We start from the raw sequence: 18,578 nt of genomic DNA on the forward strand, positions 1-18,578 counted from the left end.
ACGAGGCATTTGTAGAGAGATAATTCAATAGGACACTTAAGGAGGAGTGTCTAGTACCAGATTACTAAAGGTTAGGACCTTTTGGCCTAAACATGTATCCACATGGTCAGCACTTCCTGATCAAAGCTCAGTGCAGCTTTGGTTTTATTGGCTCATTAGCAGCCTTTTTATTTTATAGCCTCAACTAGGATCCTGTTGGAGCCCTGCCATTCTCCTGGGTCTAAGTGCTGTGTTAAAGGAGACCTCATCGTACCCTCTGTGAGAGCGAATCCAAGACACCCCAGAAGATCTTCTTTGTGAGGAGCAGCTCCTCGTCTGAGGCCATGCCGTAGCTGCCCCAGCCTGATGGCAGACAGTAGTACTTCCAGCTCTGCTCGTAGTGATTGGTCAGGAGCTGTGGAGGGCACAAAGGGTCAAAGGACAGTCCATCAGACTGAGAGAGAGGATGTATGTACAGTCTGCTGTGGGCTACACTGTAGGAATAGAAAACAGACACGTAGGTAACCACTTTACTGGTGTACTGAAAGACAACTACACACTGGCACCAAGCCAAATATCTCCAATAGGATCTACAGCTGATGATAGTGAGAATGAATATCCCATGACCTATCTCAGCTTAAGTGGAGGCAGAATCAACTGTGTTCCGTCTTCCACAGGCAATCAAATTCCTCCAGGCTGCTCTCTGCTCCCTGGTGCTCGGGTGTTGTTATAAAACAAAACAACTGCCAACATCTGCTTAATGCTGAGAACGTCATCATTAATAGCAGTGAGAGTCAGAGAGAGGTAGAGAAAGAGACAGAGGCGGTATGTTTGATAAACAGGATAGAGAGCTAATATCTTCAAGCAGGCTGCAGAGCACACCCCTGAAACCACAGCCTACCGTGAGAGGGCAGCAGAAGGGCAGAGGAAGAGAAAGAGAGAGGGAGAGGGAAGGAAAGGAGACATACCCTGAGAGGCATCTTGCAGTACTCCGTCAGCAAGGGCACGTCAAAGACGAGGCGTCGCAGGAGATGCTGCAGCATGGAGGGACGGAGGTACCTGCAGACAGAGGACCAGACCAGGGAGGGAACAGGAAATCAGAGAGAGACTACATCATGACCCAGGATAATACTGTATCTGTTTGGCTTAAGTGTTTCAATGGCCACACAGTGAGCTTATCGCTTCCTTAAGGGGTGCTAATGTACATAGTGGAACTCCTTACTTGCAGACGGCCAGCAGACACTCCTCGATAGCGTCTCTCTGGGCCTTGGTGAGCGAGCGGCCCTTGGACAGCCTGTAGATGGTGTGCAGCGTGGAGTCGATGAGCACGGCATAGTGCTCTGTGCCAGCGAAGTGGGGGGCACAGCGGGTGAGCAGGGGCAGCATGGCAGAGCCGATGTACCTGTTCATGGCCAGAGCTGTCTCTGTGGTGCTGAGTACCTCCTATAGGGGAGGGGTCAAAGGGGAGAGGTCAACACAACACAGTGTCACACAGCAGTTCTCACAACCCAGGCACAACTTCAACTGTTCCACAATCACTATCAATAGGTGTGTCAAAGATAGACTTTCAACTACTCTAAATAGAATCCTAGTGAGGAGCTGAATCTGCATTTATTCTTAGGAAATAGCTGATGAAGAACTAAAACAGGGAGACAACGCACTAGGTCATCCCAGGCCAGGGCTAATCGTATCTACAGAGTAATACTCTCTAATGAAAGGCCTGGAACGGTGAGCCTAGCATCGTGTTACATCGGAATCAACCAGACTTTCATTTAATAGCTGCTGGATTACGTGGGCGCGTGATGCTTATCGCTTTCCAGTGTGGATCAAAGATCTGTTTGTCTGTACAGGAGCAGGGCAACTGGTGGCCCAGAGGCTAGACGACTACCACCCCGTAGCACTCACTTCCGTCATCATGAAGTGCTTTGAGAGACTAGTCAAGGACCATATCACCTCCACCCTACCTGACATCCTAGACCCACTCCAATTTGCTTTACGGCCCAAATAGGTCCACAGACGATGCAATCTCAACCACACTGCACACTGCCCTAACCCATCTGGACAAGAGGAATACCTATGTGAGAATGCTGTTCATCGACTACAGCTCAGCATTTAACAACATAGTACCCTCCAAACTCGTCATCAAGCTCGAGACCCTGGATCTCGACCCGCCCTGTGCAACTGGGTACTGGACTTCCTGACGGGCCGCCCCCAGGTGGTGAGGGTAGGTAACAACATCTCCACCCCGCTGATCCTCAACACTGGGGCCCCACAAGGGTGCATTCTGTACTCCCTGTTCACCCACGACTGCGTGGCCACGCGCGCCTCCAACTCAATCATCAAGTTTGCGGACGACACTACAGTGGTAGGCTTGATTACCAACAACGACGAGACGGCCTACAGGGAGGAGGTGAGGGCCCTCGAAGTGTGGTGTCAGGAAAATAACCTCACACTCAATGTCAACAAAACAAAGGAGATGATTGTGGACTTCAGGAAACAGCAGAGGGAGCACCCCCCTATGCACATCGATGGGACAGTAGTGGAGAGGGTAGTAAGTTTTAAGTTCCTCGGCGTACACATCACAGACAAACTGAATTGGTCCACCCACACAGACAGCATCGTGAAGAAGGCGCAGCAGCGTCTCTTCAACCTCAGGAGGCTGAAGAAATTCGGCTTGTCACCAAAAACACTCACAAACTTCTACAGATGCACAATCGAGAGCATCCTGTCAGGCTGTATCACCACCTGGTACGGCAACTGCTCCGCCCACAACCGTAAGGCTCTCCAGAGGGCAGTGAGGTCTGCACAACGCATCACCGGGGGCAAACTACCTGCCCTCCAGGACACCTACACCACCCGATGTCACAGGAAGGCCATAAAGATCATCAAGGACAACAACCACCCGAGCCACTCCCTGTTCACCCCGCTATCATCCAGAAGGCGAGGTGCATCAAAGCTGGGACCGAGAGACTGAAAAACAGCTTCTATCTCAAGGCCATCAGACTGTTAAACAGCCACCACTAACATTGAGTGGCTGCTGCCAACACACTGACTCAACTCCAGCCACTTTAGTAATGGGAATTGATGGAAATTGATGTAAAATATATCACTAGCCACTTTAAACAATGCTACTTAATATAATGTTTACATACCCTACATTATTCATCTCATATGTATATGTAAATACTGTACTCTATCATCTACTGCATCTTTATGTAATACAAGTATCACTAGCCACTTTAAACTATGCCACTTTGTTTACATACTCATCTCATATGTATATACTGTACTCGATACCATCTACTGCATCTTGCCTATGCCGTTCTGTACCATCACTCATTCATATATCTTAATGTACATATTCTTTATCCCTTTACACTTGTGTGTATAAGGTAGTAGTTTTGGAATTGTTAGGTTAGATTACTCGTTGGTTATTACTGCATTGTCGGAACTAGAAGCACAAGCATTTCGCTACACTCGCATTAACATCTGCTAACCATGTGTATGTGACAAATACATTTGATTTGATTTGATTTTTGAGATATTCTTAGCTGACTCCACTTAGACACTCAGCTTTAAATACACGTTTTAAACTCCCTCTCACACACACAAGCCTTCAATACACAGCCTCCACTCCACTCATCTTCCACATCCTTGAATACCTCAACCCACTTGTCTGGTAAACAATGAACAAACAACTTGATGCCTTAGCCTAATTTGTGGTCTTCCACATCTCCCACTTCTCAGCTGAGGGTGAGCTCACCACTCACCGTGTCCAGAGAAGCAGAGGCTTGCAGGTCGGGCAGGAAGCCCACGTCCAGCAGCTGAAGTAGAAAGCTCTGGTCCTCAATACCATAGACCCTGTCCAGGAACAGCACCATGGGGGCCTTGTGGTCCGGGCAGAAACTGGCTGCCATATCAGGCTCTGTCACAGTGCCGTCTAAGAGGAAGAGAGAGAGACAGAGAGACAGAGAGACAGAGAGAGAGAGAGACAGACAGAGAGAGAGAGAGAGAGAGAGAGAGAGAGAGAGAGAGAGAGAGAGAGAGAGAGAGAGAGAGAGAGAGAGAGACAGAGAGAGAGAGAGAGACAGACAGACAGACAGACAGACAGACAGAGAGACAGACAGACAGACAGACAGAGAGAGAGAGAGAGAGAGAGAGAGAGAGAGAGAGAGAGAGAGAGAGAGAGAGAAAGAGAAAGAGAGAGAAAGAAAGAAAGAGAGAGAGAAAATAACATAAAAGGGAAAGATAGACAAAGAAAGAGGATATAAAAAATAATGAGATACACAGAGGACAACAAAAGAAGAAGAGGAGGTGGGTCTCTGTATAAATAGGACTTGTGTAAATATGTTTTTCTTGCAGTATTCAAACAAGGAGACTTACCCATACATTATAGCAAGCCTCATCTGAAAGGCATGCGAGTCCAGATAATTAATGTGTATTCATTAGCAGCAGTGCAGCTTGTGAGAGGGTTTCTGGGGAGCGAGGCATGGCTGAGTTATTCAGTTGTTGGCCTGCCGACAGTGCTCGTTGTGTGGCAGCACTAGCTAGCAGCGTTTTAAGATCCGAGTAATGCCAAGCTTGTGCAGAGCAATCAATAGAGAAAAACACCCGGCAACAGAAATGAGAGGGAGACGAGGAGAGCCGTGGGAGGTAGAAAGCCTTGGTTTGATTAAAAACACATGAATTGTGAGCTGGGATCAAAAGCACGGCACCACCATTTAAATTATTAAGTTTCATACTTCATCATTTCTACCTCAACCAATTCATTATTTAGATCACTTTTTGTTGTTTCTAGACTCCAGAGAGTAAAGTGTGCATGCCATTAGATCACCACGACGGCTGAGTGATTTGGGATTTTATTGTGTGTTGTGTGTTGCTATTGTGTGCTGTTGTGTGTGCTGTTGTGCGTTATAAGAGCTGAAGTGGGAACTGGGCAGTCCTCTACCTTTGTGGACGACAGGCATTTTGAGGGGTATGCTGATGATGCCCACCAGGTCTTCAGTGGGCACAAGGGAGCGCAGGATGGCACGGATTCGCAGGGCCTCCCCTTTACCTTTGTTGATCAACTGAAGGAGGAGGAGGAAGGAGAGAAGGTCATTAGTCCTATTGAAATCTCACTGGTGGAAAACAGACATTCATTCAATCTTTACTTATCCAGATGAGTCAGAGAGAACAGATGCTGAGATGTCTCGTATGCAAATGAACCTCTCAGAGTAGGTTAGAGTACATGTGATCTGTGATAGGAGTGGGACCATCAGCTAAACTCACGTGCATCTCTGGGGCACAGCGTCCCAGTAGGTCGATGAGGGCAGAGTAGAAGGACATGATGGCATTGCCCATATGCACCACCTCTTCCTCCTCATCGTCCTCAGCAGACCTGCCCATAACAAAACCAATGAGAAGGTCTTCTGGGCCTTACCTTGCCTTCTCAACTAACTCATGATGATCTGACAACGTTTACTTTGCGATGTTCTATGCTGTTAGCTCTTGCTTTATAGCTATGGCAGGTACAGTATGTAGCTTACGCGTCAGAGCTGACCCCCTGGGCGGAGGAGGGCAAGTCCACAGCAGGGTTATCTGAGATTTTGATGGCCTCCTTCATGGCTGCCAGCAGCCCGTTACCCCCCTCTCCTCTCAGAGCCGGACCAAAACACTCTGGACGCCTGATCAGTAGCTTCACCACCACACTGGAGTTCTCCTCCACACTCTCACCTGGAACACACACATGCATTTGTTACACACACACACACACACACACACACACACACACACACACACACACACACACACACACACACACACACACACACACACACACACACACACACACACACACACCACTAGGTTAACAAAACATATTTCAGTAATACACTGCATTAGCACATTGACATCAACACAGATATCGACACAAGATGCACATAAAATGCATTGGCAGTGGAAAAACACACACAAATATAGCACACAGTACACACACATCAACAACTGATATGAACAAAATACTCCTTTGGGCTCCCAAACACCTCGGAGGTGAACAGCACCAGACATAAAGCTCATCTAGTGAGTGCTTGACAATGTATCGCCACTGTTTTTGGTCCATCACTGTCAGGAAGCAAATTAATGGCTGCCCTGCTCTTTCATCCAGGAGCAGTTTCCAATATTCACTCTCTTTAGTGAGATCCTGTTCCTCCACTGAGCTCTACTGACCTTGAGGCTGTGGCTCCTATCAGCTAACCCCCTCAGGCAGTCTAGCCTGCCCAGCAGGATCCACACAGACAGGCCATCTCTAAAACTGCTGTCATGACGTTGCCCTCTTTGGGTACAGCGAGCCCATCCCCCTCTCTCTGCCTCCCCCTGCCTCCCACTGCCTCCTTCAACTAGGCTGCTGTGGTCAGAGAGAGGTCGTAAATTCATATTTTCACAGAGAACAAAGGAATTTCTTTCACCTCACAGAACTTGAGGTCCGAACAAGTGTCATGTTCCGGACAATGTATTTAAGATCGGTGAAGAATCCAGCTACGAACTGGTCCGTTTGTTACATTTTGGGGAAGCTCATGGGAGACGGTGTGGCCACATTGCCATAACACTGTTTATATAATAGCCTCAGATATGAGATTTACATCTAATTGTTGTATAAGATGAATGAGTGAGTATGATACTGTTTGTAAAATTGTGTGATGTGATTTTGGACTGTTTAATGAAGGAAACTCCAATTCCCTTTTGAGTTGAACTAAATCAGAGGACCGCCCCTGAGCCTAGTTATGGTCAGGCATCCTGGGACAGCCCTTTTCTGCAATTCCGAATAAAACCACAACTTTGAGAAATTATCACCAGACCATGTTTCTCTCAATCACGGGAGTACAAAGGTTGTAGACCATTGATGAATCTTTTAACCATACCACGTGGTTATACTCTTAGACTATTGATACCGACAGAATAAGAACAAGTCTTTGATATTAATTACTAGTCTGCAGCTAGGAATTCGGTATCATTGAACGTGAAGAACGACAACCGCCAAAACCATTCTATGACGAAACGAATGAATGTCACTCTGAACAATCCACTCTAACCAAGACAAAAAGAGAGAGAGAGGACAAACTCTCCAACAGAAATGAACTTTTCAATAGCGATCAAGACGACACTGAGAGTAAATATATATATCGATTTCAATTGTTCCCGAATGAGTGAGCGTTCATGTGCAAAGGATTAGCATTTCAATTGTTATAATTACCACTCTGTGGTGACTTCTCAGCTGACTCCCCCCTTTGTTCACCAAGCCGCGATGCCGGTTTAGCCCACTAGGGCACATTCCCCTATCATTTCTTGTAACCATATTTACCTTGTTTGTTTGTTTATGCATTTTTGTGAATTACTTAGTTAGTAATAAATAAATGATTTAAGACAATTGATGTATGGATGACTCATAGTGAAGACTGGGTTTGTGCAGATAACCAACAATTTACGACGTTTGGAATGAGACTAACGTGAGGTAAAATAAATAATTCATTCATTCGAAGACTAATTGATCAGATATAAAATATCTGAAAAGTTATTATAGGAAATGATAACTTTGTAATCTGAATATTTTCCTTGGTGCCCCGAATTCCGAGTTAATTACAGTTACATGATTCATCAGTTTAATCGCGTAATACTAATTACAGAGAATCTTTGATAAAAACTAAAAGTCTTCATTTAATGATAGTAAAGACACGACACTGCCCACCCCTGGTATGGAAGGCACAGTACAGTACATTACCAAGCAGCATCCTCCACTTTACCCTACAGAGACCAAGGTTCAGTACAGGAGCTGCTGACAGTCATTACAGTACAGTGCCCCACCTACCATTGACAAATACAGCGAAGCGCAGGAAGAAGAGGTAGCGTTCACCCTCAATGGGGTTCCAGCCGATGTCAGGGTAACCTTTGTCCAGCAGCATGGGACAGCTCTGGAGCCCACAGCCTGCTAGGTACGTCACCACCTGCGACACACAACCAGGACAAAACAAAGACAAGCTTAGCAACAGCCACATGGACTGAGGATACTCTGAAACACATAGACACAAAACCCCAATTCTAATGCACACACACCAACACACACACATCCAATAGAGACAGTATCCCCTACCTTGTCCAGGTCGGGCTCTTCCAGGGCCAAGGCCAGGCCGTTGTTGTCCATCACAGAGGAGGCAGCCACGTCTAGAGGAGTCGAGCCTCTCATGGCTGGGGATGCTACGGGGAGAAACCATACATAGGATCCAATTTAAGTTATTCATTTCTCACAGGTATTTACAACAATTCTGGTGTTCAGAGAATGATTCTCCAGTCCACTAAGTCAGAGGTTCTTCTCATTGAGATGGGAAGTTGTGGGAGTAACCTAAAGCCAACAGCAGGTGGCAGCATTACACTCTCATGATGAACCAGGACCAGACTCTGATTGGACTGTCAGACTGTTCATCTGTCAACAGCTGAGTGATACTGAGCTAAACCAAAATGTCCAGCTCATATTGGCAGTAATGACTCATACCTTCTATTGTTTATTTAAGCTCATTAAAGCAGCAGTATATTTCACTATCTTTGTTTTCATAAACAGAAACATTCAAAGATGTGCAAATTATTTGTTCAGGCTAAAATCACACTCAAAGACTTTGTCCAATATACTGTAAGTGACTACGTTGTCCCTCGTCTTTGGACAATTATGTGTGTGTGTGTGTGAGAGAGAGAGAGAGAGAGAGAGTTAGCCCAGGAGAGAACCGCTCTCTCTTTCTCCCTGCCACAGCACGGTGTTCAAAGAGTGACTGTGGCACAACCCCTCCTGACAGAATGTATGATGACTCACCCTCTCCCCTGATGAATTCACGACCAACTGACCAAACCAACCAACCACACACACACACACACACACACACACACACACACACACACACACACACACACACCTAATCTCAGGTGTGTGTCTAATGTATGCAGACTCACAGCTCAAGGACCTAACGTGAGGCCCCAATGAGATTATTGTCCATAACAATGAGAACAGCGTCAGAGATGCCGCCACACCCAGTGTATCTACAGTATAAGCCTGTTGTTCCAATAGGAAGTAAGAGATGCTGGATATAGCATGTGATTTTCCTATGTCAGAGACTCTCCATCAACTCAGGGGTGTAGGGTACTGAGAATGTGATTTCCATCAACCCCCAGCAAGTGTATCCCCCAGCCCCAGTTCTACCAGGAGCAGTGTACTGCCCAGCCCAGCTCTACCAGGAGCAGTGTACCCCAGCCCCAGCTCTACCAGGAGCAGTGTACCCCAGCCCCAGTTCTACCAGGAGCAGTGTACTGCCCAGCCCAGCTCTACCAGGAGCAGTGTACCCCAGCCCCAGCTCTACCAGGAGCAGTGTACCCCAGCCCCAGCTCTACCAGGAGCAGTGTACTGCCCAGCCCAGCTCTACCAGGAGCAGTGTACTGCCCAGCCCAGCTCTACCAGGAGCAGTGTACCCCAGCCCCAGCTCTACCAGGAGCAGTGTACTGCCCAGCCCAGCTCTACCAGGAGCAGTGTACCCCAGCCCCAGCTCTACCAGGAGCAGTGTACCCCCAGCCCCAGCTCTACCAGGAGCAGTGTACCCCAGCCCCAGTTCTACCAGGAACAGTGTACCCCAGCCCCAGTTCTACCAGGAGCAGTGTACCCCAGCCCCAGTTCTACCAGGAGCAGTGTACCCCAGCCCCAGTTCTACCAGGAGCAGTGTACCCACAGGCCCAGCTCTACCAGGAGCAGTGTACCCCCAGGCCCAGCTCTACCAGGAGCAGTGTACCCCCAGGCCCAGTTCTACCAGGAGCAGTGTACCCCCAGGCCCAGTTCTACCAGGAGCAGTGTACCGCCCGGCCCAGTTCTACCAGGAGCAGTGTACCCCAGGCCCAGTTCTACCAGGAGCAGTGTACCCCAGCCCCAGCTCTACCAGGAGGAGTGTACCCCCAGGCCCAGTTCTACCAGGAGCAGTGTACCCCAGGCCCAGTTCTACCAGGAGCAGTGTACCCCAGGCCCAGTTCTACCAGGAGCAGTGTTCTAGTGTACCCCCAGGCCCAGTTCTACCAGGAGCAGTGTACCCCCAGGCCCAGTTCTACCAGGAGCAGTGTACCCCCAGGCCCAGTTCTACCAGGAGCAGTGTACCCCCAGGCCTAGCTCTACCAGGAGCAGTGTACCTACCAAGGCCTACGCTGCTGTTCTCCAGAAGGTAGCTGAGGTGGTCAAACATGGCCTTTTGGTTCTGACGACTGATCCTGCAGAAGTAACACAGGAAGCGACAGCAGCTGGCCACCATCTTGGGGAACGCTATCTCCTGAGAGGAAAACACAGAGACTGGGGTTGATGAGGCACAACCTGTCCAATTCTCACTATAAAACTGAGACTCAGCTGACATTCTGACAGCTATGCATATTATTAGCAGATAAAACTTGAAACTACTAGTAGTTAAACTGTTGAAACTAGAAGACCTAAAAGATAAATACAAGCTTAACTCATGTGATCATCAAAAAGAGACAAACAGGCAGGCAGACAGACGAGAGGGTACAGTTACAGTATCACTTTATTCTGGGCTTGTGTTGGGTCTACTGACTATTTGGCTTCCTCAAGGCGTGTTGCTATAAATCCCCTTCACTAACGAATGTCTAAAAAGGCCTGCCATGCCATTCCATGTCGACCCCCCTCTGTCCTTCCTCCATCCACAGGCCGGGCTCTATACCCCAGTGTCATGGTAGAGAGCCGTCAGCCTGAGAGAATAACCAATACTGTATACAACCAATATTTATTCTCAAGTGTGTTTATTAAAGTCATTCCCTGTAATTGGCCATTGTGTTGTGTTATGCTGCATCTGACGCCTACCCAGTAGCCACACAGTGCTAGTTGAATCTCTCATCAACAACTGTCATGGATGCTGTGATACATCAGAGTCTCCTCTATCATCCGTAGCAGTACTGAACTGTACCTGGGACTTGCCTCCTCCCAGCACGTTGACCATCACCTCCATCACCGTCTCATGCATGCCTAGAACACGCATCAGGTTGGGGTGCTGGTAGAATATCTTGTTGTTCATGATGTCACTGGATGGAAATACAAAACACAGAATACTCAGAACAGGTCAAATAATACTTGGAACAGTGATTGAGATCATTATTGTATCTTAAATTAAGCATTGGTACTTTAAAGCTCCCTGGTTATCAGACTATATATGTTCGTGCAGTAGACTGTGTCACTGACATGTAACCTACCCCAGACCGTCGATCATGAGTTTCTCCTCCTCCTTGCCCATGCGTACGGATAGCAGTGATCTGATCTGACCCAGAGAGGCCAGCAGGTTGATGGTATCCTGTATAGAGGCAGCACTGATAGTGTAGCTCTTCCTCATGGCCCGGAGCAGCTCTCCAATGCTGTCGTACTGTCTCCTCAGCAGGCTGAACATCACTCTGACCAGCTCGGGGTCCTGGACGTGGCACTCCTGAGCCCAGCTCACCATGGTCTGGGAGATCAACTCCTTCAGGTTGGCTAGAGAACAGACAGCAGCACCTTGTTATCTCCTTTACATGTTTAGGATATGTACTGTACCGCCACATTTTTTGTAACCGTTGTCATATAGTGGTATAGTAAGAAGTCCTAACATTATAGTGGTAAAAACAAGAGCAGTTTACGGAAGTACAGTAGATGGAACTAGTGTGTGGGAAGTGAGCCTTTTCAAAGAGTTTGTAGGCAATGCTTCCTATAAGTGCAGTAGCCCCGAGACTGCCTCCCCGAGACCTCCTCCCCGAGACCTCCTCCCAGAAACTGCCTCCCCGAGACTGCCTCCCGAGACCTCCTGACTGCCTCCCCGAGACCTCCTCCCCGAGACTGCCTCCCAGAAACTGCCTCCCCGAGACCTCCTCCCCGGGACTGCCTCCCGAGCCTGCCTCCCCGAGACTGCCTCCCAGAAACTGCCTCCCCGAGACTGCCTCCCCGAAACTGCCTCCCGAAACTGCCTCCCGAGACCTCCTCCCCGGGACTGCCTCCCGAGACTGCCTCCCCGAAACTGCCTCCCCGAGACCTCCTCCCCGAGACCGCCTCCCCGAGACTGCCTCCCAGAAACTGCCTCCCCGAGACCTCCTCCCCGAGACTGCCTCCCCGAAACTGCCTCCCCGAGACTGCCTCCCCGAAACTGCCTCCCCAAGACCTCCTCCCCACGACCTCCTTGAGACCTCCTCCCAGAGACTGCCGCGCAGAAACTGCCTCCCCAAGACCTCCTCCCCGAGACCTCTTCCCCGGGACTGCCGCGCAGAAATATCATCCCACAGAGCACGAGATTGAACTTCACTCAACTTTTTAGAACAGTGGTCACCAAGATGTCCATCGCGATCGCCTGGTTGATCTCCAATGCATTCCTAGTCGATCGCCAAACATTTCTGTAAAAACCCAATGATAAAGCCTTGTGTTCCTATTCTTTTTATTTGTCTCAAGCTGTAGGTGCACCTGATTCAGCTGCCCTGTGTGCCGGGTAGGCCAACTGTTGCCATTTTCAACCATTTCATGAAGGTACAATGAAGACATTCCAGAGAGCAAATTAAGTGCACTAGAGGCCAACCGCTGGCCAATCGGATGGCTCAGATGGCCGTGTCTGCAGTAACGTAGCAGGTACAAAAGTTCAGTACAGCAAAGTTGATACTGTGAGATTTCAAAACTTTTAAAACCATGACTAGAGAGAGACTGTCAACAAATACATTAAAGAGCTGCTGTTTATACAGTGGGGCAAAAAAGTATTTAGTCAGCCACCAATTGTACAAGTTCTCCCACTTAAAAATATGAGAGAGACCTGTAATTTTCATCATAGGTACACTTCAACTATGACAGACAAAATGAGGGGAAAAAAATCCAGAAAATCACATTGTAGGATTTTTTATGAATTTATTTGCAAATTATGGTGGAAAATAAGTCTTTGGTCACCTACAAACAAGCAAGATTTCTGGCTCTCACAGACCTGTAACTTCTTCTTTAAGAGGCTCCTCTGTCCTCCACTCGTTACATGTATTAATGGCACCTGTTTGAACTTTTTATCAGTATAAAAGACACCTGTCCACAACCTCACAGTCACACTCCAAACTCCACTATGGCCAAGACCAAAGAGCTGTCAAAGGACACCAGAAACAAAATTGTAGATCTGCACCAGGCTGGGAAGACTGAATCTGCAATAGGTAAGCAGCTTGGTTTGAAGAAATCAACTGTGGGAGCAATTATTAGGAAGTGGAAGACATACAAGACCACTGATAATCTCCCTCGATCTGGGACTCCACGCAAGATCTCACCCCGTGGGGTCAAAATTATCACAAGAACGGTGAGCAAAAAGAACCACACGGGGGGACCTAGTGAATGACCTGCAGAGAGCTGGGACCAAAATAACAAAGCCTACCATCTGCAAGGGCATTGAAGATGAAACGTGGCTGGGTCTTTCAGCATGACAATGATCCCAAACACACCGCCCGGGCAACGAAGGAGTGGCTTCGTAAGAAGCATTTCAAGGTCCTGGAGTGGCCTAGCCAGTCTCCAGATCTCAACCCCATAGAAAATCTTTGGAGGGAGTTGAATGTCCGTGTTGCCCAACAACAGCCCCAAAACATCACTGCTCTAGAGGAGATCTGCATGGAGGAATGGGCCAAAATACCAGCAAAAGTGTGTGAAATCCTTGTGAAGACTTACAGAAAACGTTTGACCTCTGTCATTGCCAACAAAGTGTATATAACAAAGTATTGAGATAAACCTTTGTTATTGACCAAATACTTATTTTCCACCATAATTTGCAAATAAATTCATAAAAAATCCTACAATGTGATTTTCTGGATTTTTTTTTCTAATTTTGTCTGTCATAGTTGAAGTGTACCTATGATGAAAATTACAGGCCTCTCTCATCTTTTTAAGTGGGAGAACTTGTACAATTGGTGGCTGACTAAATACTTTTTTGCCCCAGTGTATGAGTGAGTTCATGTTTAAGTTCTCGCTCAGCCCTATGCCAACACTTTTTACTCAACACTTTTATAAGCCATAAAATGTGCCTCCTTCCTATTTCTACTCAGTACTCAGTGAATGAGTAGGAAAGTGTATCCGTAGGCTTGTGTTGTTGTTATTATTAGCGGCTTGGGTCTTTCTTTAAAGGAACATTTCACTTTCTCTGTTCGTAGGAGTAACAACATGAATTTGTGCATGAGGCAGACATAATGCGGTGCGACTTGAGTTTTGCCGTGTCCCTTTTTGGTCAGTGTCAGTGGAGGAAACGGAGAGCGTAGGGATGCTGAGAGGCGGACCAACAGTCTGCTGCTCTCTCCCTCCGCTGAGACAGACCATCAGATACAGGCAGTATCAACCGAGAAAAATACAAATAAAAAGCGAATGATTTAAATGTATGCTCACTCAGCTGTGCTTCACAAGTAATACAACAATGGATAAATTACCGACGTGATCATATAGCCTACCTCAAACTTTGAAATATAATATAAAAAAATGGCCCACACAACAATGCATTGGCATGGCAATTCAAGCAAAGCCAATATGCGTTGATAATGTATTAGCCTACAAGGACACTGTAGAAACTGTAACTTAAAGCGGGTACAGCCTCAGAGTTCACAGTAAACATGCGCTGGAAGTTGCACAGAAGATCTGACACTTCCTCAGTGCTGAATTCATTTTTAGGGAACATTGCTTGTAGGTATACATATTGATGGCAACGTGCCTGGGTGTCATTATGTACACAGAACAGAACAGAGAATGACCCTCTCTCTAGACGTCTTTGAAAAGTGAGTGAGAGACAGAGCAGGGTTCTTCAGACCCTTCAGTAGCAGCCCTGGTCACAAAGCCCCATCACTGCTGTTAAAGAGACTTGACCAGCTGATCCTACTTGTCACCATGCAAGAGTGATGAAAGGGAAGTCATTGAAAGACTCAATTCAGAACATGATAAGACCTGGAATTAGAAGCCGCTGTCTCTCTCACTTTCTTCTTGCCTTCACAAGGCTCCAGTCTGCTGAAAGCAGAACTCTGTCTGTGTATCACACATAGCAACAAGTCTCTTCTCAAAAGAGGTAATGAATTATATGAGCAATGTTAATGTCATTGTTTTCCGTGATTTGTCAAGAAAACACTTTTGCTAGTTCATTCATGAAAAGGCGATAGTACATTCACGGCGGAGCGGAATCGAAGCTCTATTATGTAAAAAAGTGACTCACTGGGAGAGTAAGAGCTATGAATAGTACTGTAGCATATCCTGTTGCCTCTCACGGTCAACCGAGTCATTGTTTAGACCGCTCGTATGAAGGGAACCCTTAAGGCTTCATTCAAATCAGATCAATAGGCCTGTGGCGGTGGATGGCAGTTTGTAGTGGTGGTGTGTGATGTGTGTGTGTGTATGTGTGTGCGTGTGTGTGTCTTCCAAGCTTAGGTAGCCTCGCCAAAGGGAGAACAGTAACCAATTCAGAACAGTGGGGAAGGGACACTTTGCATGCAATCAATAATAGTTGTTTTCAAGCAGTGCAATCAGGAGGCTGTGTTTTTAGGTCTCTGTTTCTGCTGGTTGGTTGATTGGCTTGGCTTGTACTCCACAGAGTAAAACTCTCAACACTGGGTTGTCAATCATCACTACAGCTCACACCACAGCTCTCACCACAGCTCACACCACAGCTTTATGTGCCCCCATTGACCGGGAGCACACCAATTGGAGGGGTTTGCATTGCTGAGGTGCTACAGTACCTGAGGGAGAGAAACAGGTGTAGGGACAGGGGCTGCAGAGGGCCCATAAAACGCCTGGCTAAATGTAATTGGACCCCTCAGCGATGAGGACAGGGGGGCTGCACAGGAGAGCTTTGGTCACTGCTGAATTAGGTGGGTAAGGGGGGGGGGGGGGGGTAGGAGATGATTAGTGGGACTTCTCCAAAACAACACCTCTGGGCATTCTGGAAGTTCTATCAGGATGGAAGAGAGAGTGTGGTCACTGAAGTGGCATCCAATCACTGCAGTGCACCCGTTCCTTTATTCACTCTTCAGCATCTTGTCCTCCACACTCCTATTCAGAGGTCACAGAGGTACGAACCCTGAACCCAGTCTGAACCCAGTCTGAACCCAGTAGGAACCCTGAACCCAGTCTGAACCCAGTAGGAACCCTGAACCCAGTCTGAACCCTGAACCCAGTAGGAACCCTGAACCCAGTCTGAACCCAGTAGGAACCCTGAACCCAGTCTGAACCCAGTAGGAACCCTGAACCCAGTCTGAACCCAGTCTGAACCCTGAACCCAGTCTGAACCCAGTAGGAACCCTGAACCCAGTCTGAACCCAGTAGGAACCCTGAACCCAGTCTGAACCCAGTAGGAACCCTGAACCCAGGCTGAACCCAGTAGGAACCCTGAACCCAGTCTGAACCCAGTAGGAACCCTGAACCCAGTCTGAACCCTGAACCCAGTCTGAACCCAGTAGGAACCCTGAACCCAGTCTGAACCCAGTAGGAACCCTGAACCCAGTCTGAACCCAGTAGGAACCCTGAACCCAGCACAGTTAGAATAAATCATGTCTGAAAAACAAAACTGAGAACACGGGCAAAAAAATATCCAAACAAGTGTTTAAGTGGAAACACACAACCTCTATATTCATGTCCTCTCTCTTGTGAGATCAATAGTGGAGAGTCTCATATGGTCCACATCAGGGCCAGTCTAACGGTCTGGGGACAGATTTCCTTTCACTGTCTGCATTCACTGTGGCATATTCCAGACCAAATTTACCTGCCGCAAATTGGGCACTTGTCCTTGCCAGCAGCACTATTATTATAGGCAGTGAGGTGTACCCATATTGGTTTGGGGTCAGGAAAAGTGCAAACATGTTTTCCTTTGAATGAAATGTACTGATCTCAACTACAAGTGTAGCCCATCCTGGATACATACCATAGGAGAACGGAGCGTATGGAATGGTATCAACCACATGTTTGATGTATTTGATACCATTCCACTTATTCCATTCCAGCCATTACCATGAGCCCATCCTCCCTAATTAACGTGACACCAACCTCCTGTGCTGGATACAGAGAGGCTTCTAAACTCAAGATAGGGCTTTCATTTTATTGATTGCTTTATTGTCTTACAGGGGAGTAAAATGATAATTAAACGCCATAAAATGTTTCAATAGAACTGTCCCGATAATATGAAGGATTCTGATATGGTGAAACAGTGTTGTGACAGTGGTCTGTACTGAAGGACAGGGAGGGAAGGATTCTGCTATGGTGAAACAGTGTTGTGACAGTGGTCTGTCCTGAAGGACAGGGAGGGAAGGATTCTGCTATGGTGAAACAGTGTTGTGACAGTGGTCTGTCCTGAAGGACAGGGAGGGAAGGATTCTGCTATGGTGAAACAGTGTTGTGACAGTGGTCTGTCCTGAAGGACAGGGAGGGAAGGATTCTGCTATGGTGAAACAGTGTTGTGACAGTGGTCTGTCCTGAAGGACAGGGAGGGAAGGATTCTGCTATGGTGAAACAGTGTTGTGACAGTGGTCTGTCCTGAAGGACAGGGAGGGAAGGATTCTGCTATGGTGAAACAGTGTTGTGACAGTGGTCTGTCCTGAGGGACAGGGAGGGAAGGATTCTCCTATGGTGAAACAGTGTTGTGACAGTGGTCTGTCCTGAAGGACAGGGAGGGAAGGATTCTGCTATGGTGAAACAGTGTTGTGACAGTGGTCTGTCCTGAGGGACAGGGAGGGAAGGATTCTCCTATGGTGAAACAGTGTTGTGACAGTGGTCTGTCCTGAAGGACAGGGAGGGAAGGATTCTGCTATGGTGAAACAGTGTTGTGACAGTGGTCTGTCCTGAGGGACAGGGAGGGAAGGATTCTGCTATGGTGAAACAGTGTTGTGACAGTGGTCTGTCCTGAGGGACAGGGAGGGAAGGATTCTGCTATGGTGAAACAGTGTTGTGACAGTGGTCTGTCCTGAAGGACAGGAAGGGAGGGAAGTGATTAATGGCAATCAGTGAATTAATTAGTAGCCTCTGATATTGCATTGTACTTGAAGAATGTCAGACAATTTCCATACTGGTACAGAGCTCTGCATTTCTGTATATTTGTATGTGCCTGTGTGTGTGTGTGTATGTGTGTAAGATCAGGATGAAGAAGCCTGAGTTATCTCAGTGCAGTGTTTTTCTCCTCTCTCTCTGCAGAAGAGAAGGAGGACTGAGTGAAGATGCCCCTCACTGCCAGGCAGAGCAGCCAATCCTCTACCGGCTCGACATTACCATAATAACATTGAAAAAGACATTGAAATGGAAATGGATGCAACTGTGTGTCTGTGCTACATGCCAGACAAATGGAACAGAGCTTGTATGCCAGCATCACTATTCAGCTGCTACACGGCTCCTTTCAATTTCCCCGTCCACCTATGTTAGCCAGAGAGAGTAAACAGTGGCTTGTTCAGGAGAAAAATAGGATAACCTCCAACAAAGAGTCTATTAGGAAACGTGTGTTATTACTGAGAGACGGTATTATCTTCAGGGACTACGGGAATGAGGTGGATTCCACAGTCACCAGGTCATGTTATTGCTGTGGCTCTGACATAGTTGTAGAAGTAATAGTCTT

The 18,578-nt window shown here is 47.4% G+C and overlaps 1 pseudogene; it reads right to left on the reverse strand.

Moving 5' to 3' along the window:
- Positions 1-18,578, reverse strand: part of LOC115146497 (ryanodine receptor 3-like) — a 128,409-nt pseudogene that overhangs the window by 31,964 nt on the left and 77,867 nt on the right.

Source organism: Oncorhynchus nerka, linkage group LG18 (genome assembly GCF_034236695.1).
Source record: "Oncorhynchus nerka isolate Pitt River linkage group LG18, Oner_Uvic_2.0, whole genome shotgun sequence".
Lineage (NCBI taxonomy): Eukaryota > Metazoa > Chordata > Actinopteri > Salmoniformes > Salmonidae > Oncorhynchus > Oncorhynchus nerka.